At 35.7% G+C, this 27274-nt stretch overlaps 1 long non-coding RNA gene across 1 annotated transcript; it reads right to left on the bottom strand.

The window, feature by feature from the left end:
• On the bottom strand, nt 1–26727 carry LOC140498329 (uncharacterized). The gene is made up of 3 exons (XR_011965071.1): nt 26539–26727; nt 5876–5998; nt 1–201 (listed from the first exon to the last, which is right to left on the bottom strand). It is a non-coding gene; the product is annotated as an uncharacterized lncRNA (long non-coding RNA).
• Between the last annotated feature and the right edge of the window lie 547 nt (nt 26728–27274).

Below are 27274 nucleotides of genomic sequence, written 5' to 3'. Positions count from 1 at the left end.
TTTTGTATGACCTTGAAAGTTGCTTCCAGGAAAGTTTTTATTAGTGAACAGGACAATGCAGTGATGAGACTTTTCTTCTGGGTACAACTCAGCTTTAATTCTCTAATTAGCAGAAATTTTTCTCCAAATAAATTTCATCAGGATTTCTTGTTTTGCTGTCTGGAGATGGGTGGATTTGCTCCATGAGGCAGGGTCTTCACTCTGCCAGAAGAGGGAATAAGAAATTACCTTATGATGCCACCCTTGTGATAAGATTTCATTCCCTCTCATTCATTACATTAAGTGTTCAAGCAAAGACGAGTACCAAAGATAGCTGACAAATCTTCGAGATTCATTATGGATACTTGGCCTCTGACTATTATTTTAAAAAATCATTGACAAGGCTTGTCTCTTTTCCAAACACAAATCCAAGGCTATAATGAAATCCAAGAAGCTTGAAGATAATTACTCGTACTAAGTTCGATGTTACCATCCTCAAAGACGGAATGTGGGAGAGAGAACAATATTTGGAAAGGAAGATAATTTCAAAGGAAGTTGAATTGAACATCTGACTAACAACCATTTCATTTAAGTGAGCTAAGGACTAGAGAAAGACATTGATTTATCTTCTCCAGTATCTTATTTCACTCCACTGAGTGTTCATGCAATGCCTAATATACTGAAGCGCTCTACTAAAGCTATCAGGTTGGCTAACAAAAGTAGACTGGAAAGAACCTATTTCCCATGTGAAAGTGAGGCCAGGTTGCTTGCTGCAAGGGGAATAGGTCAGAGGGGGAAACTGAATAGCTCAGGTAAAGGTTAGGCACATAGAGAGAGAAAAGATAATGGAAAAATGACCTATTTCCAAAGTAGGCATATTGCACACGTATACCAGAACGGTACACCAATAAGCCTGAAGGAAGCTAGCTAGTACCTCATCAGTACCCTTACTTGCTTCTGCCCTCTGATGAAGCAAACTTCCCCCATAGCCTCCCTTTATAGAGGACCCCAAATCTCACCTTCTCTTCATTTGTTACCATCATGCATGCCTCCACTAGTCCTGCACCCTCTGGCACTTCCCCACTTCAGCTTCCATTTGTATATTGTCTTCCCTGTTATATTGTGGGCTTTTCTGCAGGCAAGCACTGTATTTTGTTTTGTTTTTAACTGTATCACCAGTGCTTAGCACAATTTATGGCACATAGTAGGTAATTCATAAATGCTTTTCTTACCATATCATAAAGGCTAGACTGCTTGAAATGGAGTCAGGAAAAATAAGATTTCAAACATTGTCTAGCTGTGCAATCCCTGGGCAAGTTACAGAGCACCTCTCCTACTCTCAGTTTCCTCATCTATAAAATAGGGATAATAACAATACGTACTTCTCAGGGATGTTGTGAGAATAAAATCAGAGAGTATTTGTAAAGTGCTATATAAAAGCTAGTTTAAAGTGCCATATGAGTGTTAACTATTACTATTATTATGGGGCCACTAGGTAGTGCAGTGGATAGAGTGCTGGACCTGGAGTCAGGAAAACTTACCTTCATGAGTTCAAATCTGGCCCCAGACACTTACTAGCTGTGTGACCCTGGACAAGTCACTTAACCTTGTTTGTCTTAGTTCCTCATCTGTAAAATGAGCTGGAGAAGAAAATGGCGAACCATTCCAGTATCATTGCCAAGAAAACCCTAAATGAGGTGATAACAAATCAGACACAGCCAAATGTGTATTATTATTATTATTTTACAATCCTTTTCTGTTGACTAGTATTTGTCACCACCTCACCCTTACTGACTTTCAGAGAAGGAACGGAAAGAATCTTTTTACTAAGTGATATTTTCTATGAACTATGTTTTTCATCTCTTCCATTCCTATGGTTTCAAAGCCTACCTTCTCCAAGTCTTATCTCCTTCACATTTATTGGTCTTTTCATGCTATATTATTGTTGTCTTTGCTTCTTAAGCTAATCTTCATAAAAAATCTCTTTAATATTATTACATTCATGAAGCTAGAGACATGTAATTCTAATTGCATGACAATTCTAATAGAGAAATTCTAATTACATGACAATTCTCATAGAGAAATAATAAATAAGAGTTTACAGAGCTAAATATTTCCCTTAACTATATTATGCTACAGAATGAAATAGTTTATATGGAAGATCCCAGGAGAACAATCATATGTTGGAGAGTCTAAAAAGACAAGCACACTAATGTGTTGTGGATGGAAATGTGACTTGGTCCAACCAATGTGAATATTCATTAGAAAATCCGCAAGAAGAGTGAGTTTAAGTGTCCATACATTTTGCTTTTTTTTATATATACCAAGGAAGTAAAAGATAGAAACAAAGGTCCAGTTTATACCAAAATAATTAATAGCTGCACTCTTTGTGTTAGCAATCAATTAATCAGTAGTCATTTGTTAGCAAAGAATAATAATAGTAAACAACTGAAGACCGAGTTATTGTTTATTAGTTGGGGAATGACTGAAAAATTTGTGTAATGTAATAAAAATATAAATTTAATGGAATCCTTTTTGTAAAGTAAGAAATGATGACAATGAAGAATCTATAGACACATGGAATGATAAAACTGAACTGATGCTGAATGAAATAAATAGAACCGAGTGAACAAAATACCTAATTATTACAATACTATAAATGAAAGGGTAAAAGGTCACTAGGGAAAAGTCAAATTCAGAGTAATTGAAAAGCTAGTCAAGGTCTCAACCCACAAATCAACCCACAAGGTCTCAACCCATGAAAGAAACCTTTCTCTTCATAGCAGAGAGACAGGATTACTGGGGGAGAATGCTGTACCCATTGTCAAATATGGTCACTGTGTTAGAAATTCATGCCTCATTATTGTTATTGTTGTTTGTAACAAGTGAACAGCTCATCTAGAAAGGGAGGAAGGATTTTTTTCTTTCAGAAATGATTTTGATATAAAGAAAAAAAATCATCAATAAAGTGTATTTTTTTTTCAAAAAGACCACAAAAATGAAGATTCCAGACTCTACCCTAGAAACTTTATAAGTATACAAGACCCCCAAAGAAAAACTTTAAAATAATATCCTCATCTATCTAGCCTGGAATTTCCTAAAATTAAAGATGTGTAGAGTTGAAATGGACATTAGAGGTTATTAAGTCTAATGGCCTATCCAATGCAAGAATTCCTTTAACAACATTCTTGAAAAATGGCCATTCAGCCTCTTCTTGTTTCCTCACTTGGTGGGAACTGCATGACTAAATGAGAACACCACTCTGCTTATTGGAAGGTTTTTTCTTTTGATGACCTGATGTACATATGCTTTTCCATAATTGCAATACGATGAATGACGTTCTACAAAACAGAAAAAACTCCCTTGTCTAAATGACAACCTATCATAGCTGGTACATTAATTACAGTCTTCTCTAATCTGGGGTAAACATTACTATCATCCATTTCAGAACATTATTGTCTTACAGCTAGGTGGCACAGTGGCTAAAGCACTGGACTTGGAGTCAGGAAAACCTGAGTTGAAATCCTCAAACAGTTAATAGCTGGTTGACTCTGGAGCAAGTCACTTAACCTCTGCCTCAGTTTCTTCAACTTGAAAATGGGTGTTAATAATAGCACTTACCTTGAAGGGTTGTTGTGAGGATCAAATGATAACAGTATTTGAAAAAGAGCTTAGTGAAGGTCTGGCACATAGTAAGCATTATAGAAATGTTCATTTTTCTTCCTTCTCCCCACCCCACCTGCCCATCTTGTGTAAGTACAATGGTTTTAACGATCTCAAATGGCTCACTATAGCAAGAGCCCATCTCTTTACTGTGAGAATTCTCCTGGTGTGCTGTCTAGCCATACTGGTCTATTTTGCATTTCTCGCATGTTCTCTACCTCCCTTCTCAATGATTTCATACTGCTGTGCCTTGTGCCCAGAATGCTGTCCTTCCTCATATCTGTCTCTTATAAACCCTGGCTTTCTTCTGGACTTAGCTTAAATGCCGCTTTCTACAGGAGCCCTTTCCCAGTGTTCTCAGCTACCCCTCTAAGGTTGCCTTCCATGTACTCTGTATATATTTTGTATGTAACTAGCTATTTACATGTGTTTCCCCCATTAGAATGTAAGCTCCTTGTGAGCAGAAGCTGCTTTTGTTTTCGCAATATTGCTTATAGTATCTGGTACATAAAAAGTACTTAATAAGTGGTTGATGACTATGAAACACAGACCTCAGAAGAATTAAAATTTAAAGGAACTGACGACAATGGAAAATCCATTACGTGCATAAGTTGCAACAAGGCCATGCACTAGAAATGGCAGAAAAGATGTCAAGGATGTATCTGAACAGAACAGAAAGTCAGACTGGTCATGTTGTAATACCAGCAGACATCCCAAGAAGCGCATTAGGACTACCAAGGTATTAAAAGAAGCAGAGGAATGCCACCTGTGCATTAGGTGGATTTTTATGGAGGGTTGATGGAAAAGACTTAGTTAGGAGTCAGATCAATATGGTTAAGGTAGTTATTATCTCTCTGTGGAACTAGAGACAAGTCATTTAATTTCTCTGGTCATCAGTTTCCTCATTTGTAAATTGAGATTGCACTAAAGTTCCTTACAATTCCAAATCCCCTCCCCCAATATGCATTACAGTCATTTAAATGGTATGAAAAGAACCAGTGTAGATTAGGGAGGGATTTAAAGGATTTATGTATCTTTCACATTGTCTATGAGAACCAAAAATGGTGTATGGTTCAATGGAAAAAATACTCTCTGTTGTTAGAGGGCCAACGTTCACATCCTACTAATGGTTCTTACTACCTTTGTGTCATTTGGCAAGACATTTAATCTGTCTTGGCTTCTGTTCCCTCATGTGTAAAATGGGGACAGAGAGGAGTTGGATTTGACTCATTGGTCTCTGAGGTCTCTTTCAGCACTAGATCTATGATTAAAAGACATGCAGTTGCTTTTATCTGCTCTGGCAGAGGAAGTACACATGCCAATGAGAGCAGATTCATTTTTATATCAAAAAATATCTGTATGGAACTTCAGAGAATCAGTAAATCAGAGAATCTTTGTTCATAGAGGGCATGTCCAAAAGACTGATCGTCATACTTCTACTTCTAGTTTATTCATTAACTTGACATTTAAAACTGCATAACAAAAACAGTTTGTGTATCTGTATTTATTTCTCTCAAGTTTTTTTTCTTTAATAAGAAGATAATATTTCTAACTTATCTCATTCTTAATTCTTCAATATCTGTGTTTCCATTAGGGTTGGTACTCCTATAGATCTAGTTATCAACCCACCTACAAATTGGTAAGAGGTCTAAAAATGAGCCTGTACTAGGAGGGTGTAGAGTAACTGGTCCTTGCATGACAAGTAGCCTATCCTCAAACCCATACACCAAGTCTTTCAAACTTAGAACAGCTTAGCCAGAGATTAATGGAGTTTAAGAAGTGAGATACCCCTTCAGCACATCATGAAGTAACCTCCAGGTCTTTAGTGGAATAACTTGTTTCAACAAACAATTCAAATTTAGGTTAAAATAACAGCTAACTTGAATATGGTGCTTTAAAGTTTACAAAACATTTTACTTTGACTACCTCATTTAATCTTCATAACACCCTTGTGTAGTAGGCATGATTATTATTCCCATTTCAGTCATGCAGTAAGCATTTATGAAGTGCTTACTACTGGTGTATAGTGGGCAACAAGGTAGTACAGTGGATAGTACCAAGCCTAAAGTCAGGAAGACTCATCTCCCTGAGTTTAGCTTCTGGTGACCTGCACAGCCCTCCCCTCACTCAAAAACAAAGTCAAGTGCAAGTCATGTCATTATTTCTCTGATGGCATGATCTTCTTCAGCAACAAAGGATGAACACACACACAAATGTAGCTTCAGACACTTACTAGCCGGGTGACCCTGGACAAGTCACTTCACGCTGTTTTCTTCAGTCTCCTCATCTGTAAAATGATCTGGAGAAGGAAATGGCAAACAACTCCAGTATCTTTGTCAGGAAAATCACAAATGAGCTGAAAAAGAGTTGGACATGATTGAAAATGACTAAACAACAAAATTGCTATTCACTGTTAAGCAATGAGGATACAGGGAAAGAGAAAACACAAGCAAAAATTTTTTAAAACCCTTACATTTACATGTAAATATCTAAGATACATACAAGGTATATACAAAGAAGGTGAAAGCAATCTGAAAAGGGTTGGCGTTAGCAGCTGGCAGTCGAAGAAAACCCTTGACTGAGGTTGAGAAGTTAAGTGACTTACTCAGGCTCACATGACCACTGAGGCAGGTTTTGAACTCTGGTCTTCCTCACTCCCAGTTCAATATTATTCACTATACCGCACCACCTCTAAACATCATTGCCATAGTAAAGTCACCTAGATATTCTAGTAGGGTTTTTAACTGAACTGATACTGCTTTTTATCTTGCCTTTTAAAAATCAAATGCTAGGAGTCAGTTGGGTCTCAGTGTATGTGAGTGTGTGTGAGTGTGTGTGTGTGTGTGTGTGTGTGTGTGTGTTGGAAAATAATATAATAAATTTCCTGACGTTTTTCTATTATTAGAAATCTACATCTCTATTACCAATAACTGAACAGTGGGTCAATCCTATTATTTCTGTAATGGTAACTTCTTGAGCAAACAAATTGTCAATTCATTTTGCCTGCTGAGTACATCTATTTTTTTTTAGTGTTCTTGTGAAGAAAGGAATTGATTTATAGTTTCACTATTTTATAAAAGAAAGCATTTCTGCCGTCAGTTTCAATCTCTTCCAAAATGTGCCTGTATCTTCCCACACTTTCCATGAGATTTTCTTTCCTGAGGAAAAAAATTGCTGTTGTTCAGACAACATTTCTTAGATGTTTTTACACTTAGAGTTTGATTTCAGGATATTTATGGAATAATACTCCAGTTTCAGACTGTGGGAGTAGAATTGACTTGGCCAATCAGAAGGCAGTTTTCTTGAATTATTTGCATCTAGAAACCTACTTTCACAGTAATGCTATCACGTTTGTGAAATATATCCTTTGGGGGGATGTCTCAGCTTTGGTTAAGAATTCCTTTTACCCATTAGGTGTTAGTGCAATTGGAGGAGAGATGTTTCACATGTACAAGCAGGATGCACATGGGCAGAGCTGTCAGGAGGTTGTAAAATATTACCCATCATGTGCATGTACCTGAGCTAGACAAGGAATGACACTGAATCATTTATGGTGTTGTATCACTTTGCTCATTAATACACTGATTTAAAGATTTTTTTCCTCGTGTGTGTATGTGTGTGTGTGTGTGTGTGTGTGTGTGTGTGACTTGACATTAGTACCTACAAAAAAGCGAACATCCATGATAGTGCTTTTAAAAGCAAAATCCATTTCCCAGAGATAACTCTTTTTAAAATTGGGGGAAAAACGCAACTCATGCAAAAGGAAAAATAATTGAAGGTGGTTGAGTTCTGCCTTTTTTCCTTTCCAGAGTCTGAAGCTGAAGAGTTTTTCTGAGCATGCTATCAGATTGGTCTCAATATTTTACAATATTTTTTTTACAACAGGAAAAAGTTAATAAGTTTCATATTTTGTATTTCGCAATGCTATCTGATCATCTTCAACAGCACCAGATGTTAGCTAACAGAATGCAATCAGACTTAGGGTTTAAAATGGTTCATATTAAAGGATTCCTTCTAGTGCTCTAAAATATGTTTGGACTCAGTGACTGGCTTCAGAAACAGTAAGTACACACACTACTTACTGAAGACCTGTGTATGCTACAAACGGCATGGATCAGCTCTGGCCACAGCTAACACCTGGAAAACAGACATCACCACTGATACTAATGGTGAGGTGATACTTTTTTTAAAGGAAAAAAGCCACTGGAATACAGATTTAATCTCTGACAGTCCTGTCCAGGATGGCGGGTGAAATATTTTCAGAGAGTTCACACTCAGAAAAGTCCTTTATACTCACAGAAGAATATATTTCTATGTGTAAAATACCAAAAAAGAAAAGCCTATTGTTCTCCTTCCACGTGTAAAGATTTCTGAACAAGCCTTGTGTGTATGTATGTATGTGTGTATGTGTGTGTGTGTGTGTGTGTGTGTGTTTATATAGCCACAGAGGGTTTTCTATAGTGGTTAGTGCTATGGCTTTTTGAGAGGTTTGGAAGGATACAGTTGTGACAGTGAGGATTTTGCTATATAGGAGAGAGAAGGCTGGTGCATCTTTGCTGGAGCTCTTTAAGGGTGGGCTAGATGGTCCTCTCTCTCTCTGCAACAGTCTAAACTGAAACCTGCCTATATTCAGTCAGCTTGGATTTAATTGTTCATCTTTTCAACAAGCTTAGGTAGCTGTTGCTCACTCTAGTAGGTCCAAGTAAAGATACAATAGACTAAAAGCTAAATGCAGGTAACCCTGCAGTTAAAGTGGGTAGGCAGGGGTACGCTACTAGAAAGTTCTTCATCAGAAATGGTTTTTTTTTGTTCTTTACCATTAACGCTCCCAATTTAGAAGTGTTAGATGGCCTCCAATTTTGCCTTCATTGTCAGTGTCATTAGTAAGAAATATATTTTTCCATTTGCTTTTTGTAAGGAAGCAGTGACTATCTCTGCCACTTGCTCGCTTTGTAACCTTGGACAAATCATTTGATTTCTCAGAGCCTTAGTTTCCTCCTTTGTAAAATGGTAGGGTTGGGCCAGACTACCTCTAAGATCCCTTCTTACTCTAAATCTATGATGCTATGACCTCTCTAGACCTCATTTGTTAATGGAAGTAGTTGGACTATATGACTTCTAAGGGCCCTTCTCAATGTAAAATCTCATGATCTTTTCTCTCTTTGGCTCCATTATACACTTTGTGACCACTGGACTGAAGGATAATAAAATGGTTCTTCTTTGACTTAGCTTAAGGACCCTCTAAGAAGCTCTCTGATGCATTCACTATGTAACCATTTGCTGATTAATGGACTGATAGTTACAGAAAACATTGCATGATTGAGCCCCAAAATCTGCACTAGCCTCCAATTTACCTTCAAATCAACATAAAACATTAACTTGGTACTACCATAGTATATTCTGAATCCTAAGGATCCAACAAGAAAACAATTTGCCAAACATTTATGAAATGACTACTTTTTGCAAGGTACTGTGTTAAGTGCTGGGTAGATAAGTACATAATGCAAAACTAGACGTAGACTCAAGGAGCTTACATTGCATGGGAGATGAGGAGGGTAGAGCCTTGTACAAGGAAATGTAAACATTACACAAAGTAATACAAACTAACCTAATCAGTGAAAGAGTGCCCCATTGATTATAGATTGTCAAAAAATGTAATGAATATTACTTCATTTTAAGAAATTGTGAATATAAAAATTCAGAGAAACATGGAAAGAGTTATATAAATTGATCCAAAATTAATGGAGCAAAATAGGGAAATTATACACACACATACATACACAAATATGGATATACACATACATATGTTGATTACAACAATATAGACTGAAAGAACAAAAGAAAGTTCTAATTCAAAACTGAATGCTATGTAATTATAAATCCTAAGTCTGGCCCCAAAGAAGGGGTGGGAACATGTACCTCCTTCCTTTCTTTACAAAAGTGGGGGCCCAAGATTGTGGATAACTGTAGAAACAGTAAGGTGATGAAGTGGTTAGTTTTGCAGAACTGCTTTCCTTTTCTTTTTTGCTCTTTATTACAAGATGTAAAGCATAGGTCTGCTGATGTCACACCCTTGCTCAATGAGCTTCGTGGTTGCCTATCAGCTTCAGGATCAAATATAGCCCTTTGTTTGACATTTAAAGCTCTTCATAACCTGACCCCTTCCTACCTTTCTGGTATTCTTACACTTTTTTCTCCTCCATGCTCTCTAAAATCAAAAGCAAGGATCTGCTTGCATTTCCTTTAACACAACAATCCAGTTTCCATATCTAACACAATCTCCCAACTCTGTACCTTGAGGTTGGCTGTTTCCCATATCTGTTCCACCCTCTTCCTTTTTCCCTCTTGGTTTCTCAGGTTCTGTTTGAGACTCAGTTCAAATCTCACCTTCTTCAAGAGGCCTTTCAGGTCCTTCCTGATGGCATTGGCTTCCCTTTTGAGATTTCCTTCCTTCTACTAGGTATGTTCCTAGTTATTTGCATGGTGTCTCTCCAATCAGAATTTATGCTTCCTAAGGTCAGGGGCTACATTTTTGCCTTTTTTTGTATTCCCAGTGCTTAGAACAGTGACTGACAGTATCATATTTAACAAATTAGTTTCACTCTCATAATACATGCATCAGTAAATGCATGTTGACTTAAAAAAGATGGCTCTCAGAGGGGAGAAAAAATAGAAATAAAAGTAATTAAAAACAAGATATCAACAAAAAATTTAAAGAATAAGAGTGCTAATAATTAATGAAATGAAGAAAGACCTCATGTAGGAGGTCACAAGTATGAATTCCATAAGGCAGAGGTGAGGTGATGGAGTGTATCGCAGACCTGAGGGACCATTTGTTCAAAGTCACAGAAATAGGAGACGGAATGTCACATACAAGGAATAGCTAGCAGACTAGTCTGACTGGAATGTGAGTAAAAGAGTACAGTAATATGAAATAAGAATGTTGTCCGATACTTCCTTTCTAGTTTTTAGCATTGCCATCATGGTGGTTAAGATGCGTTGGTTTCCTTATGTTTTTAGTTCTACTAAGTTTAACCTTTGGTCAATTGGAAGAGCAGACGTAAACAAATGTGCACCTATTTTTAATATTTTTGAATCTCATTATAAAACTACCCTCAGGTTTACCTCAGAAATTAAGTCATTTTTATAGTTGGTCTATTGTCTTGTGTTTGTGACTATATTGGGTAGGTTATAAAATAGCTCACCTTACCCTGTATTTTAGTCTTTAGTGATGATTTTTATAGTCAGATTGAAAAGAATTTATGCTGAAGTAAAATAAACAAATTTTTAGACATATATTGCATGTGACCAGAGCCTATGTGGCATAATGGATAGAATGCTAGGTAGGAAGTTATAAAGACCTGAATTCAAACCCTAAGCTTTGTGAATGACCCTAAGCAACTCATATACATGCCTCAGGCAACTTGCTGAGACTTATCTACCAAGACATTGGTAGGTTGATATCTACTTTGTTGAGGGGATTGCTACCCAATGAGGACATGGCAAACCCTTTCAGTACTATCTATGACCTAGCTTCTGCTGAGGGTGTGGCCATATCAATGGGCTAAATGGATGGAAAGAATCTCTAGGTAGGACTAAAAAGCAAGGACAGGAGGTAGATGTTAGAAAAAAGTTAGTGCAGGCATATCAACATTGTGTCATAATTATTTATTTTAACAGTCTCTATCGCCTTGCCTAAGCCTTTCAAAGTGTTTGGCAGATTACTTTCATTCCTACAATAGCCAATGAGAGTGGTAGATAGAAAGCATTGTTTTCTCTGTTTAGTAGGTGGGTCAACTGAGCACCTAGAGCTTTAAGTAATTTGTTCCTGTCCCTGGCTGATGCTTTTATTGGGGGAATGAGGTTGGGAAGGGGGGAGAAACCCACTTCCCATCAGTGATTCAGAAAAACATATTGTCTCCCAAAACATTCCCACAAGAAGGGAAGAAATTGTGTTTTCACTTTCCCAGCTGGCAAACAGCATGGACAGTGCTACACTTGCTATGGATTCGGGATGTGGTCTTAGCAGTCTTTGGGTTTACTATCTTTATTGTATGATCATGACTGTACTGTTGTATGCATGTGTGTGGGTGTGTGTGGGGGTAGGGGTATATATACTAATTAGAGAATTGCTGCCTGATGTTGCCTGGGGGAATCACAGCATTGTTTTTTGTGGCTCAGAAAAAAAATAAAACATGCTTCCATTGTGTTAAGTTCTTGGATTTCTTCTCTCTTTTTTTTTGGCAAAGGGGAGTGACCTGCCCAGGGTCACACAGCCAGTAAGTATCAAGTGTCTGAGGCTGGATTTGAACTCAAAGTCCTCCTGCTTCTAAGGCCAGTGCTCTATCCATAGTGCCACCTAACTGACCCTGTGTTAAGTTCTTGGAAACCAAAGTTGAATGGCTCTTTAGGAAGTGCCCAGCTTTTCCCACTAGAACTCTGAACAAAAAATTGGAATTTTAAGAGGTAAGAAATAAACCATGAAATATTGAGAATATTTTAAAACATCTATATTATTTTTAGCATGTTTATAAAAGAGCTTTAGCAAAAATTATGACTAAAACAGATTACAGGAAACTTAAGTCTTCTATTTCCTTTGTTATTTTTCTCCCCTCTCCCTTTTCTTCCTTTCTCTTGTAGTTATTCACACCAATGCTCCTTCCTACCTATGAGGTATGAAGCTTCATTCCAATATTACGTAACCCCAGCAACCAAAGGAAAATTAGATAAAGGTGATGACAATGATTCTCTGCACTGACAATCTTAGCAATCTCTTGTAAGTTTGTGGGGGAGGGGCTGGAGAAAAAGGGAATTAAGAGAGACTGAACCCTCCCTAAGAGGCTCTTTGAATTTTCAGAGAAGTCCTCCTGATTTTTACTTCTTTGCTTTATGAAAAGGGTTAAAGAAAAACGAACCTCATCTATTGATAAATATTCTAGAGATGGTTTTCTGAGAACACTGAAGTCTCTAGATGACAATTTGTCTTTTGTAACCTTAAACTTGTATCATTCAAACTAATCCAGCAAATATTTATTAAATACGTAATATGGGCAGAGTATTGTGCGTAGCACCACATAGCAAGTGCTTAATAAATGCTTGTTTACTGACTGACCAGGTCCTGAGAGTCATGGAAAACTAAACACATGGTCTCTGTCCAAAGGAAGCTCAGAGTCTAGCTAAATTTGTGTTACATGGAAAGAGTACTGGAGTTGAGGTCAGGGAACTTGGATTTGAAGCCTGGCTCCATCTGCTTGACCTTGGGAAAGTCACTATGTCACTTCACTATGTCACTTCAGTTTCCTCATCTGAACATGAGGGAATAAGTTTATATGATCACTAAAGTCTCTTCAACTCTAAAATCTATTAATATATGTATATATACATATATACACAGAGACACATGTATATGCGTATGTATATATGTGGAGAGATAGAGAAAGATAAATAATCCTAGGATAGGACAGACATATAGAAAGCTATAATACAAAATAGAAAATATTCTCCGTTCAAGTGAATGAAATGCCCAAATACATGACAGATCCAAGGAAGACAAAATTATCTTTAACTGGGGAAATTAGGGAACATTTCATAGAGAAGACAATATTTAAGCTTTTTCTTGAAGAGTGGATAGGATTTTGACCAGAGACATGCTGGTCACAATCAGCTCTCATTAAAAAAAAAAAGATGCATGACACACTTAAAAAAAAGATGCATGACACACTTTTGAGTATAATTCATATTATTAACATTTTTTCCATCACTTTCTAAACCTTAGCTAATCTACACAACAATCAATCAAACCCTGATTTTATAGCATTTGGCAATTTCCAAGGTGTAAATGTTTACAATGAAAATTTTAACAATTGGCTGGTCTGAGCCACCTCTAGCACACCACTAATTTCGACTGATGGAGATTGGTGAGAGAGCACTGGAAGTACAGGAAATGGTCTGGCAAAGGTGTAGGACGTGAATAATGAATGTTAAATAGTCTGATTTGCTTGGAGCATACAGCAAGAGTTAAGAAGCAGTGTTAGAAAAGTCTGTAAAGACAAGTTACAGCCAGGTTGTGGGAGACTTTGAATGTAAGGATAAGGAGTCTGGATTCTATCTAGTAGAAAATAGGGAATCACCAAAGAGTTTTTGTTTGAGAAAATCATCATAAGCAACCTGATTAGATCTGTGTATGAGGAAGACTAATCTGGTAATGATGTGATGGATGGATTGGAGGGGCTTAGAGTGGGAAGCAGAGAGGTATGGGTTAAGAGGCTATTGCAGATACAATGATCCAAGACAGTTCTGAAAGACTCATGATGAAAAATGTTATCCATCCCCAGGGAAAGAGCTGATGAAGTCTGAAAACAAATAGAAAAATACATCTTTTTTTTTTTTTACTTTCTTTATTTTTCTTGTTTTATTTTTTGTCTGTTTTCTTTTGCAATGTGACTAATATGGAAATATATTTTGCATGACTACACATGTATCACATATATTAAATTGTTTGCTTTCCCAATGAGGGGATAGGAAGGGGGGAGAGAATTTGGAATCCAAATTTTTTTAAAATGGATATTAAAATTGTTTTTACATGTAATTGATGAAAATGAAATACTAAATAAGTAATTTTAAAATAAAAGTCTATTGCAAATATCCAGGGATGAGATGAGTGGACTTTGAACTAAGGTGCTAAAATTGTAGATAGAAAGATGGAAGAGAAAATGGAGGACAAATTGACAAGACTTTACAACTGATTGAGATGCAGCTGTCAGAAAAATGGAAAACTACAGAATCTATAGCAGGTAGGTTGGTCAATAATAATTCCCACACTAAATAATCACTTTTTCTCTCAGAAACTATAGGTCATAGGCTCTGAGATTTCTCTAGAACTCTAATATTAATGAGATAAATATAAAAAGATATGAAGTAACTTCTACTTTTGTTTCCCTAGTTGAATGCCAACTTCTTGAAGGGAACTATTTTTTATTTTAAGTTTGTATATCCCAAGTTCCTAACATGGTGCCTTGCACACAGCAGTCAATGAATAAATTGTTGAATTATATTGAATCTGATGGAATTGGGAAAATTATACAAAACATTTGATTTTCTTTTTTGCTTGAGTAATGGAGGTTGTTCTGTTTTTAAGAACATAAGTTCTGTTTGGGAGATTGAGGAATAATGTTTGGGAGTTAGAAAAAAGAGAAAGAGTGAGAAAGAGTTGTTGAACACAGGGTTAATTGTGGACAATAAGAAGGCATAGTATTTCAGAAGTTCCATAGAGGATTTCAATTCCCGGTAACTACATTATCAGAGGGGGCATCTATTTCTCAAAAGGGAACTCAGAATTGAATTCACCAAGTTGACCATCTGCTTATTTTGTATGTCAGATAAGACTATAATAGGACTAGCCATGATAGTAATAATAGCTAGAACTTAAATAATGCATTAAGGTTTGCAAAGTGCTTTTATAATTATTATCTCATTTTATCCTCACAATAAACATGGGAGGCAGGTACTATTATTATCCCATTTTACAGATAAAGAAATTGAAGCTGCGAGAGATTAAGTGACTTGCCCAGGGTCAACTATCTGAGGCAAGATCTGAACTCAAGTCATCCTGACTGCAAGTCTAGAAATCTCTCCACTATGCCACCAAGCTTCCTTGTATGAAAAAGTGTATCATGTACTCTTCTTTTTTTTAAAAAAAAGTCATTGATATCTTCAGACATAATAGATACTACTCCCAAAACTCTCACACAATCTTCTTCCCTCCCTATTCCTTAAGAAATAGAAAAAAACTCTTTGATGAAAACTAATAGTACATGTCACTTCCCCCATTTTGCAGTTTACTAATTGTAACTCATGAGACCTTTCTCAGTATTAGGGTAGTTGGAGGAAGTAGACAGACAGACAGACAGATAGACAGAAAGACAGAGGGCACAGGGTGAGTTGAATATGATGGGATGATATCTAAAAAATAAAATTAAGGAGTGAGAGAGGAATATATTAGGAGAAAGAGAAAGGGAGAGATAGAATGGGCTAAATTATCTCACATAAAAGATGTAAGAAAAAGGTTTGACAATGGAGGGGAAGAGCAGGGAGGTGAGAAGGAATAAGTGAACCTTACTCTCATCAGATTTGGCTTAAGGAGGGAATAATATACATATTCAATTGAATATCTTACCCTACAGGAAAGTAAGGGGGAAGAGGATAAGAGGTGGGGGATGATAGAAAGGAGGGCAGATTGGGGGAGGGGGTAGTCAGAAGCAAATACTTTAGAAAAGGGACAGGGTCAAAGTTGAAAACAGAGTAAGTGGGAAGGGTGGGATAAGATGGAGGAAAATATAGTTAGTCTTTCACAACATGACTATTATGGAGGTGTTTTGCATAATTTGTTAATATGTGTGTTCGTTCTTCTTTGTCATCAGAGAAATAATGACATGACTTGCACTTGACTTTGTTTTGAGTGAGGGAGGGCTGTGCAGGTCACCAGCCTCATTTCTCCTCCGAGCCATCTGAATCCAGTGACCAGATATTCATCAGGATGACTGGAGGTGACCCAGGATGAGGCAATTGGTGTTAAGTGACTTGCCCAAGTTCACACAGTTAGTGAGTGTCAAGTGTCTGAGGTGAGATTTGAACTCAGGTCCTCCTGACTCCTGCACTGGTGCTCTATCCATTGCACCACCTAGCTAATTTGTTAATAAGTTTCTTTCCAGATAGTCAGACCAATTCATATTTCTACCAAGTGTGTATTACTGTGCCTCTCTTTCCATACATAGACCTTTTGACATGGAGTATTTTCATCTTTTGCCACTTTCATGGGTGTGAGGTTAAACTTCAAAATTATTTTGATCTGCATTTCTTTTGTTAATACTGATTTGGAGCAATCTTTCATGTCTTTTTTGATAGTTTACCATTTTTCTTATAACTTTGTTCATATCCTTTGACCATTTATCCTCTGGGGAATAGCTCTTGGCTTTACATGTTTGTATTATTTTTCTATACGTCTTAGATCTCAGACCTTTATAAGATATTTGATGCAAAGATATCCCCTCTCAGTTAACAGCTTCCTTTCTTATCCTAATGACTTTGATTTTGTTCACATAAAAGGTTTTTAATTTTAAATAGAATATTCTTTTCAAACAATGCTATATATGAATCAATCTAAGAGATCCGTTTTATATTTATGATGTAATATGTTCTAGACATGACAATAATAGCTGACCAATAATGCTTTATATATTATCTAATTTAAATATCACAATAACTTGTGAGGTAATGCAGCTATTATTTTCCTCACTTTCAACTGAAGAAATTGAGACAGAGTGGTCAAGGGATTTGCCTAAAGTAACACAGCTAGTTAAACAGCAAAGTTTGGAATTGAAACTATGACTTCAGATGCCAAATCTAGTATTCTTTCAATTATATCATAGTTGTTTCATACATTTAAATTAGCATACTTTTTTCCTTTATTGGAAGACTAGATTGAACACTTTCTCACCAGTTATATGTTCTGTTTCAAGAGAAGATTTATATTTCTTCCTTTTTTAGTTTATATACATTTGTTTCCTTTCTTTTAATCTCTTATTAGTCCTTGGTAGAAAACAAAACAAAACAAAAGGAAAAAGAAAAACAAAACCCTTGTAACAAATATGCATGGGAGGCAAAATTAATTTCTTTATCAGCCATGTCTAAAAATGTGTCTCCTTTTGAATATTTAATCCAACAACTATCTTTTGGAAGGTAAGTACCATTTTTCTATCTGGAGTAATTTCAAATCATGGTTGATCTCTGTGTTGAGAAGAGTTCTTAAGTATATAAAAAATTTTCATTTTTACAACATAAATTGTTCTGCTGATTCAACTCACTTCACTTTGCATTGGTTTATATATGTTCCCAAGTTTCTCTGAAACCTATCATGTCATCATTTCTTATAGTACCATAGCATAGCATATACATTCATATAATATAATTGGTCTAGCTAGTCTCCAGTTGGTAAGTATCCTCCTCAGTTTCCAATTCTTTGCTACAAAAAAAAATAGAATGCCTATAAACATTTTGGTACATAGATCCTGTATAGGACACTTCCCTCTTTCTTTGATCATATTGTGGGACAGGTCTAATAGCAATACTACTAGACCTGTGCCACTGGGTTAAAAAGTATATATAGTTTAATAATCTTAGGGACATAGTTGGAAATTATTTTCCAAAATAACTAGATTAATTCACTCCTCCATAATCAACATGCACATTTTTCCAGTAGTCACTCAAACATCTGTCATTTTCCTTTTCTGTCAGTTTTGCCAATCTGATACATATTTAGTGGAACCTCAGAGATGGTTCGATTTACATTCTCTAATTATTAGTCACTTGTCACTTTTTTCGTATGGCTCTAGATCGTTTAGATTTCTTGAGATCTATCTGTTCATAATAATAACAGCAAGCATTTATATATCACTTTAATGTCTGGCAAAACACTTTACAAATATGATCTCATTTTATCCTGATAACACTGAGAGGTAAGTGGTTTCTTTTCTAAATACACCCACTAATGCCCCCAGCCCCCTCCACACATACATGAGGAAACTGAGGCAACCAGAAGTTAAATGACATACTTAGAGTCGTATAGATAGTTGAGTATCTAAGGTAGTATTTGAAAACAAGTGTCTCTGACATCAGGTCCAGCACCCTACCAAATGCAACATCTAGCTGCCTCAATAAATAATTCAGAATGATTTTTATTCTTAGAAATTTAAATCAGTTGCTCATTTATCTAAGAAATGAAACCTTTATCAGAGAAACTTACTGTAGAGACTTTTCCCTTCTCCTCCTTCCCTCCCCCATTTACTATTTTCCTGCTAATTGTAGCTACAGTGGATTTGCTTGTACAAAAACTTAAATTTATGTCATCAAAATTGTTCATTTTAATGTTCTGTGATTTCTCTATCCCTTATTCAGCAATGAACTCTTCCCCTTTCCATAGATCTGAAAGATAATTTTGTCCTTGCTCCTTCAATTTGTTCATGATTTGGCCTTTTATATCTAGGTCATGTATCCATTTGGAGCTTATCTTGGTATATAATATGAGGTATTGGTCTAAATCTAACTTTGGTCAGACTGTTGTCCATTTCTCCCAGTTATTTTTGTCAGATTATGAGCCCAGTACCTTGGGTCTTTGGGTTAATCAGACACTATAATACTATATTCATATATACTTTGCTTTTGTATGTTGAGTGCATCCACTGATTGACTTTTCTGTTTTTTAACCAGTTCCAAAAGTTTTGATGATTATACATTGTATTATAGCTTGAGATCTAGCATTGCAAAAGCCCTTTACTTACTACTTTTTTCATTATTTTCCTTCAGATTCTTGATCTTTTGTTCCTCCAGATGAATTTCATCATTGTTTTTCTACATCTATAAAGTTATCCTATGACAGTTTAATTAGCATGACACTGAAAGAATTTTTTAGGTAGTATAACTGATTTTCCTCTATCAGCTTAGCCAGTGCATGAGCAATTAGTGTTTCTCCAATTATATAGTTCTATAAACACTGTTTTGTATTTGTATTCATATAGTTCCTAAGTATGAACTTGTTGGTTGATCACCATGTATATAATATTTATTTAAGTTACTTTAAGTAGAATTTGTCTTTCTATTTCTTCCTGATGGATTATGTTGGCAATATATAGAAATGATGATTTACATGGGTTTTTTTTATACCTTACAACCTTGCTGAAGTTTTTTCAATTAATTTGTGTTGATGATTTACTGCTCTCTAAGTCAAGCATTATATGATCTGCAAAAATGATAATTTTGCTTCTTCTTTGCCTTTGCTTATTCCCTCAATGTGTTTTCTTGTTTTCTTGCTATAATCTTCATTTCCAACAGTATATCAAATAATTGTTGTTACAATAGACATCCTTGTTTTACCCCTGATATTATTAGAAAGGGTTCTAATTTATTACCATTACATACACTGCTGACTCTTGGTTTTAGATATATACTACTTATTCCTATGTCTTCTAGTATTTTGAATACACATAGGTATTGTACCTTGACCAAAGCATTTTCTGCTTCAATTGACATAAACATATCATTTTTGTTATTATTAAATGGTCAATTATATTTATAGTTTTCTTAACATCACCCTGCATCCCTATTATAAAGCCAAACTGATTATAAGGTATAATCTTTGTCATATGTTGCTGTAGCCTCTTTGCTCATTTAAAAAAATACTTTTGTATCAATTTTCATCATGAATATTGGTGTATAATTTTGTTCTCCTTCTAGGAGAAGAATCAAATGTTATTAATATTTGTGAAGTGACTGGCACACAGTAACGACTAAATGCTTGTTCCATTGCCTTTTTTATTAACTTTCTGCATGTGACTGAAAATGACAGACATTTATTTGAAAATTTCTCTTTTAAGCCAACTTGCAATTCCTGATTTAATTTCTGTCTTTGAAATATTCTGCCCAGGACATAAAATTATGATTATTCAAAATATCTTTGTGATACAAGTCTGTAATTGTAGGAGGGAGTGCAATGGGAGATGTTAATGACTAGCTTGAAATACGCAGAAATAAAAGGTAAGGGAATAAGCATTTATAAAACACCTGCTATATGACATGTACTATGCTAAATGCCTTATAAGTATTTCTAGGTCCGGTGCTCTATCCATTGTGCCACTTAGCTGCCTCCAAATTTGGAGTAAATTAACTACAATTTCATTTTGATGTGGGAGCTCTGAGCTATTATTATGAGACACTTTTATTGTCTTTATCTTTTATTAATAACTTTTAAAGATTATTAGATAGCACATATACATGAATGACATATCTTGGAACCATTTTATTGCTAAAAAACTGAAATTAATGTTCAGTCAGATTCACGTTACTGGAGCACAGAAGTCTCAGTGAAGTTCCAGTTTTTCAAAGAAGGGCAGGATTTAGGAAAAGATTAAGGGAAGGCAATGCCTTCTATGGTGACCAGTGGTCAGAGAAAGATTTGGAAAGAATGTACTCTGCCCATTTGTTTTCATTTGTATTTTTCTTATTATTGGTGATTGAGAGCATTTTTTGATATGGTTTTGTTTCCTCTTTGTTTATCCTTACTCTCAATTTCTTTGAGAGTGTGTGTGTGTGTGTGTATGTGTGTATGTGTGTTAGTTACATAGCTAGCATTTTTAGTACTATTTCAAATGGTTGGTTGTTGTCCTTTGTTCTTGAAGAAGACCAAAATGACTTCACTATGTTAGAGTCAAGTTACAATTTTTCCCACTGTGACTGATCAGACTACTACGAGCTTGGAATGCTCTGCCACAGGTCAGATACAAATAGTCCATGTGAATGAATATTTGGGGTGGATTCTCTAAATTTGTGCATCTCACATTTCTTTTGAGCTACTTCAATTCTCCTTTTCTCATAGAGCACATCACCTTCTCTGATGAGGGCACATCATGCTGAGTGGTCCTGTGCCACTGTCTCCCATGTCACACAATCAATTCCAAAGTTCTTAAGAGACCTTGAGAGTGTTCTTGTTTCTCTTTTTCTGACTACCATGTGAGCGCTTATTGTTGTATGCCTGTGAAATCTGGAGAGTATACCAGTGCCATACCAGGAAACTGAATCACTTCCATTTGAATTGTCTTAGGAAGATTTTGAAGATCCCCTGGAAAGATAAGATAACAAACACTGAGGTCTTTTCTTGAACTAAACTGTCAGGCATTCAAATTCTACTGTAGAGTGCCCAACTCTGATGGGCTGGCCAGGTTGTTTGAATGCCTAGCGTACACTTGCTAAAAAAGACTATTTTATGGAGAATTCACATGGGACAACTATTTCAAATAATGCTGATAATAATGGATATCCTTGTTTTTTCACTTTTGATCTTTTTGGAAAGGTCAATAGTTTGTCTTTTTTTACATGGAGTATTGGTTCTTGGATTTGGATATATACTATTTTCAATAATAAAGATCCATTTTTTCCAATGCCCTTTGTGTTTTTAACAGAAATAACTGCTATAATTTTTGAAAGCTTTTTTTGCATCCTTTAATACAATCATTCAATTTTGGTTGTGTATTATTTTAAGGTCTATTATGCTTATGGTTTTCCTAACATTAAATCAAGCCTACATTGGTACAAATCCATACTGGTAATAGTGTAAAATCCCTTTTATATGCTGCTATATAGAACCTCACTATTGCTATTTTCATATTTTTGTGTCAAGGTTTATTAGATTTATTATTTTATAGTTTTCTTTCTCTATTTTGTCTCTCCCTGTTTAAGCATCAAGACCATATTTGTATCATAGAAGGAAACTGGTAAGATTCTTTTTCTATTTTTGCAAACAACTTGTATAATATTAGAACTCATTTTTCTTTGAACGCTTGATAGAATTCCCCTGTAAATAATATATTTGGTCATGGTTTTCTTTTTCCTTTGGTAGTTCATTTATGACTCATTCAATTGTTTCCCCTAAGACTGAGTTATTTAAATCCTCTATTTCTTGCTACTTTAATCTAAGTATTATATATATGTCTGCATGTATGTGTGTGTGTGTGTGTGTGTGTGTGTGTGTGTGTGTGTGTGTGTAAAATGAGGGAGGTGGGGGGGAGGGAGGGAGAGAGAGAGAGAGAGAGAGAGAGAGAGAGAGAGAGAGAGAGAGAGAGAGAGAATAGGCATCCACTATTTTTATGCTGTTAATTTTATCTGGACACTTATCTGGAATTTTAAAATCGGCTTGGTTTCTAGGTTTTATTTTGTTTTTAAATTACATACACAATTCACTGGGTTTTTTCCTCTTTTTTTCTCTTTTGTTGAAGGCAATGTTTAGAGATATAAATTCTCTAACTGCTTTCATCCCAAAAATTTCAACATCGTGTCATTTTCTTAGATGAAATTATCTATTGTTTCTATGATTTGTTCTTTGACCAACCAACTCCTTAGGATTAGATCAATTAGTCTGAAAATGTTTAATCCTTTTTTCAAAGACACATTATTTTAATATAATTTTTGTGTTGTGTTCTATAAAGAATTTTTAAAATGTTTCTGTTTTCGGCATTATTTTGTGAGGCTTTTCGTTTTTAATACATCATAAAATTTTGTAAATATTTTGCACTGTCCGGAGAAATACATATTCTCCTTCCTATTCCCATTCAACAATTATGGGACATCCAACTTTTCTAAAATTCTGTTTAGGTCCTAAACTTTTCTCTTCTTTTTATTCTTTTTATTATTTTTTTTGGTCTGAAAGGGCTATTATCAGGTATCCAACTATTATAGTTTTACTTTCTATTTCTTTCTGTAAATCTTTTTATTATTGTAAGATTTTTTGTTTAATTATTTAGATGTAATGTCATTTAGCATATATGTTTAATAGTGATACTGTCTATGGTGCCTTTAAGCATAATATTTTTTCCTCTGTAATCTCTTTTAACAAAGTGTTTTTTATTATTGTTGCCTTTTCTGAGATCATGATCACTACCCCTGATTTTTTTTCATTTTCCTGAAAAGTATAATAAATTTTGCTCCAGCCCCTTATTTTGACTCTGTGTGAAGCTTTGCTTCAAGTATGTTTCTTGTAAAAAATAAATTCTTGGATTTTTGCTTCTAATTAATTCTTCTATCCCTGTTTGCTCAATGGGTAAGATCATCTCATTCACATTCACGATTATGCTTGTTAATTTCACATTTCCCTCCATCCTATCATATTATACTGTTTCCTCTCTTTACTCCCTCCCCAGTGCCTATTTTTACAAAGAAGAGGGTGGTAAGAACAGAGCAATCTGCTTCCTCTCCACTGCCCCTCTTCTATTTCCTTTCGCCCAGACCAAATCAGAAGTTCTTTTTTATTTCCTTTATATTACCCCCTGAAATTAGAGTATATCAGTTTTGCTTATGGCCAAATCCTCACTGAATTTACTTTCCTTTTCTTGTACTGACATTAATGTGTTTCAACATTAAACTCTGTGTATGTGTGTGTGTGTGTGTGTGTGTGTGTGTGTGTCTACTGAACCCTCCTTTGTCAGGTTTAGATAAAAAGGAGGCTCATGCGTAGTCAATTCCACCCCATCTCCTCCTCCATATTTGTAGTCCTCCCCTCAAAAACACAGATTATAGGGCCTTCTAGAGAAAACTTTCTTCTCTCTTCCTTAGTATATTCCTTTTTTCTTCCCTTTTATTTTTTTCCCTCAAGATAACTAAAAAGTAACAAAACCATCACCAGTCCTTCTGTCTTATTTATTCCCTCTGTGTCCCTTGAAGACACTATTCCTATGTGATCTAAGACAATTCCAAAAGATTCATAATGGAAAATACCATTCACATCCAGAGAAAGAATTATGGTGTATGAATGCAGAACAAAGCATACTATTTTGTTTTTCTTTTATTGTTTTTGTTTTTTCTTTCTCATGGTTTTCCCTTTTGTTCTGATTCTTCTTTCACAACATGACTAACGTGGAAATATGTTTAATATAATTGTACATGTATAACCTATATCAAATTGCATGCTGTCTTGGGGAGGGAGGAAGGAAAATTGAGAACTCAAAAACTTATGAAAGCAGATGTTGAAAACTAAAACTAAATTAATAAATTTAAAAAACTTTGACATTCTTATATAATGAAAAGTCCAAGAGGTTTATAAGAGAAAAAGAAATCCCACTCCAAATAACTGCAAAAGTACATAAAATATCAGAATATTTATGGAACTATTTAAAATATTGATTCAATTATAAAGAGTCCTTAAAGAAATCAACAACTAAATTTTTTAAAAGACATTATTGTTATGAGGGAATACTTGCTTTTTCTCCCCTTATTAGGACATAAATACTTCATAATTATATAGCTACCTTCAATTTTTCAAATTTATCTAGTTTTTTTGTTTCTTTTGACTCCTGTCTTTGCATCACAAATAATCCATTCAACTCTGGTATTTTTATCAGAAATGCTTGGAAATTATCTATTTCATTGAACATTCATTTTCTTCCCAGTAGGATTAGAGTCAGCTTTTCTAGTTGTTTTTCTTAGTTGTAAGCCTTTAATTTTTTCCTTCTAGAACAAACAGTATATTCCAAATACTTTTTTCTCTGTGAGCTTCAGTTTCTTTATCTGTAGCAGTATCTATCTCCCAGAATTACTATGAATAAATGGAGATAATATAGCTGAAGTGTTTTCCAAACTGTAATAAATAAATGCCAGTCAATGGTTATTACTATGGACAAGTCATTTTTACCTCTGAAGCCATTTGCCTCATCTATAAATGGCACTAATAGTACCTGCACTATTTACCTTATAAGGTTGTGAGGCTCACATAAGATTAATGTATGTAAAGCCCTTTGCAAACTTTAAAATGTTTTGTAAACACAAATTATTTATGAAACAGATAATAATAAAATAGAACAAGATGTAATTATTGATAATGTGGTGGTTTTTCTTCAAAATGCAAACAAGAAAACTGAAACCAAAAAAACCCCAAAAACCATGGAGGATGCTTATTGGACTGGCTAGTTCATTTTTTTTGTTTGTTTGTTTGTAGGGAAGAAGGTGTGGAGGGTGGAAGGAAGTTTTATGTAGTGAGTTGACATTGTTTTAAAACAGTATTTATGTCTCAAGTAAGGTTTCTAAGGACAGAAATATATTTACTATTAGGACTGACTCCCATTTGGAAAAAAAGAACAAAATAAACTGAATGGCTGGGGTCTCAACTGCCAGAAAGGTAGTTCTATCATACTGCCAAAAACCATAGGGATGCTGTAACTGTAAAGAATGAAGGAGCCACTTTGGAGTTGAGTTTGTCCCAAGACTTCTGGCAACCAGGAATATCCTGTCATCCTGTGGATGCCCCAAGAAGCAAGCATACAGTATACAGAAAAATGGCCTTGGAGAACTTTGGTCACATGTCTTTCTAGATATCAAAGTTTCTCCGTGTCATTGTCTCTGACTCTATCTCACTTTGTCTCTGCTTCTTTTTCCTTCCGTCATCCTTTGCTTTTTTCCCCCTTCTTACCTCTCCCTCCCTGCCTGCATTTTTTCCTCCCTCTCTCTTCCTTTCTTTCTTCCCGATCAGTAGATCTCTTCTATTCTGAGAAATTTTGATTGGGTCACTTTAAAGAGGAAAGGAATATTGAATTTTGCAGAAGAGATATTTATTAGGTCACGGCCTAGTCTATGTTCTTTTGCTTTTGTGCTGCTGACACTGATTAATGAGTCTCGGAGGCCTAGGGTTGCTGGTGACCACAGAGGTTGCTTTTACATACAGTCACAGAATTAACTGAATAAGTCTAAATATATTTATATTTTATTTTGTTTCATCCATTCCAAGTTTATAGCTGGAGTGCCTATCACAGCAACAGTGTTTACACAGCTAACAGAAAATTGTCTTTGAAGCGATGAATTTACACCAAGTATTCCTGTCTTTTATCTACACAGAACTTCCCCAAACTTAACTGCATCACGTGTAACCGAAGTATTTTAGAGACCTCTTTTCTTTCTTTCTTTCTTAGGTTTTACTACACTCCTCTGGCTCTTCCCTATTTTAGTGGGTTGTTTTTCTACTCTTAAGACTGTTATCCTTACTCTCAAAATCCGTTTTCTCTCCTTCCTACCTGTTTATGGCAGCTACTCCCAGCCCTCCCCCCTTCCTCTTGCTACTTAACCTTCTGTTTCTCTTTGGTGCCCTCACAGGAAGCATATAAAGCAATCTCTGCTACGCCGAGACAGAAATAAATATGTATGTAGTACAGAGTGGGTGCGACCAGGCTGAACAGCCTTCTGGCAACATGATACCGGGTAATCTACTTCCTTTCTAGCGCCTTGCCTTTCCCGGGAGCCAAGCCCAGCAGCAGATCTAGGGTTCGGGGAGATTACCTTAGTCCACAGCTTTACTGGTTCTTAAATTACCTGGTCTCCTCCCTGAGAGAACAAAAACCAGCTTCTCCTGTTCTCCATTTTGGGACTTTCATTCTGTTTCTTCCATATGTGATACAAGAGGGGAAAGACCTGATTTTACGAGTAGTGAAGCATCAGGACAATAAAATGCTTGGACTTGGAGAGAGTTGACTAGCCCTGCACATTATCTATTGTATTTATGCAGCTGCTTTCCCTCAATGGGCTGTTTGAACCTCCCTCAAAGGATCTATTACACCTGAAAAATCCAACACCCTTATCTCATAGTCCAAAATACTGATCCTCATAAGAGGGCTGGGTGAGGGAGAGAAGGCATTTGTTTGTTGAACTCTGCGTTCATGCTAACATCCATATGCCTTGTTCCAGGACCAATTTACAGGGAATCATTTTAGAAAAGAAAGGAATGTAGGTTTTACTAAATGTTAAGCCTGGATTTGCTTAGAAAAGGAGACAGTCTGTGGTGGGAAAACAGGCTACAGAAATGATAGGTTAGTATGCTTTTATCTTATCTGCAGGACTGGAGCCTACTGGGACACCCCCCCTGACTGGAACTAATCTTGCTCAGGAAGCAGTTAAAAGAGGGGATATTCAATCCAATTTAACAAGCATTTTAAGCGCCTGGTGTGTATCAGAAACTGTGTTACAAAGCCCAACCAAAAACTCTGCCCTCATCTAGCTTAAGTTCTACTGGGGAAGAGGGAAGTGTGGGATACAGCATGTAAACATGAGG

Source organism: Notamacropus eugenii, chromosome 4, assembly GCF_028372415.1.
Source record: "Notamacropus eugenii isolate mMacEug1 chromosome 4, mMacEug1.pri_v2, whole genome shotgun sequence".
Classification (NCBI taxonomy): Eukaryota; Metazoa; Chordata; class Mammalia; order Diprotodontia; family Macropodidae; genus Notamacropus; species Notamacropus eugenii.
Note: the sequence above shows the minus strand (reverse complement) of the source record. Positions and strands in the feature narration are given on the sequence as shown.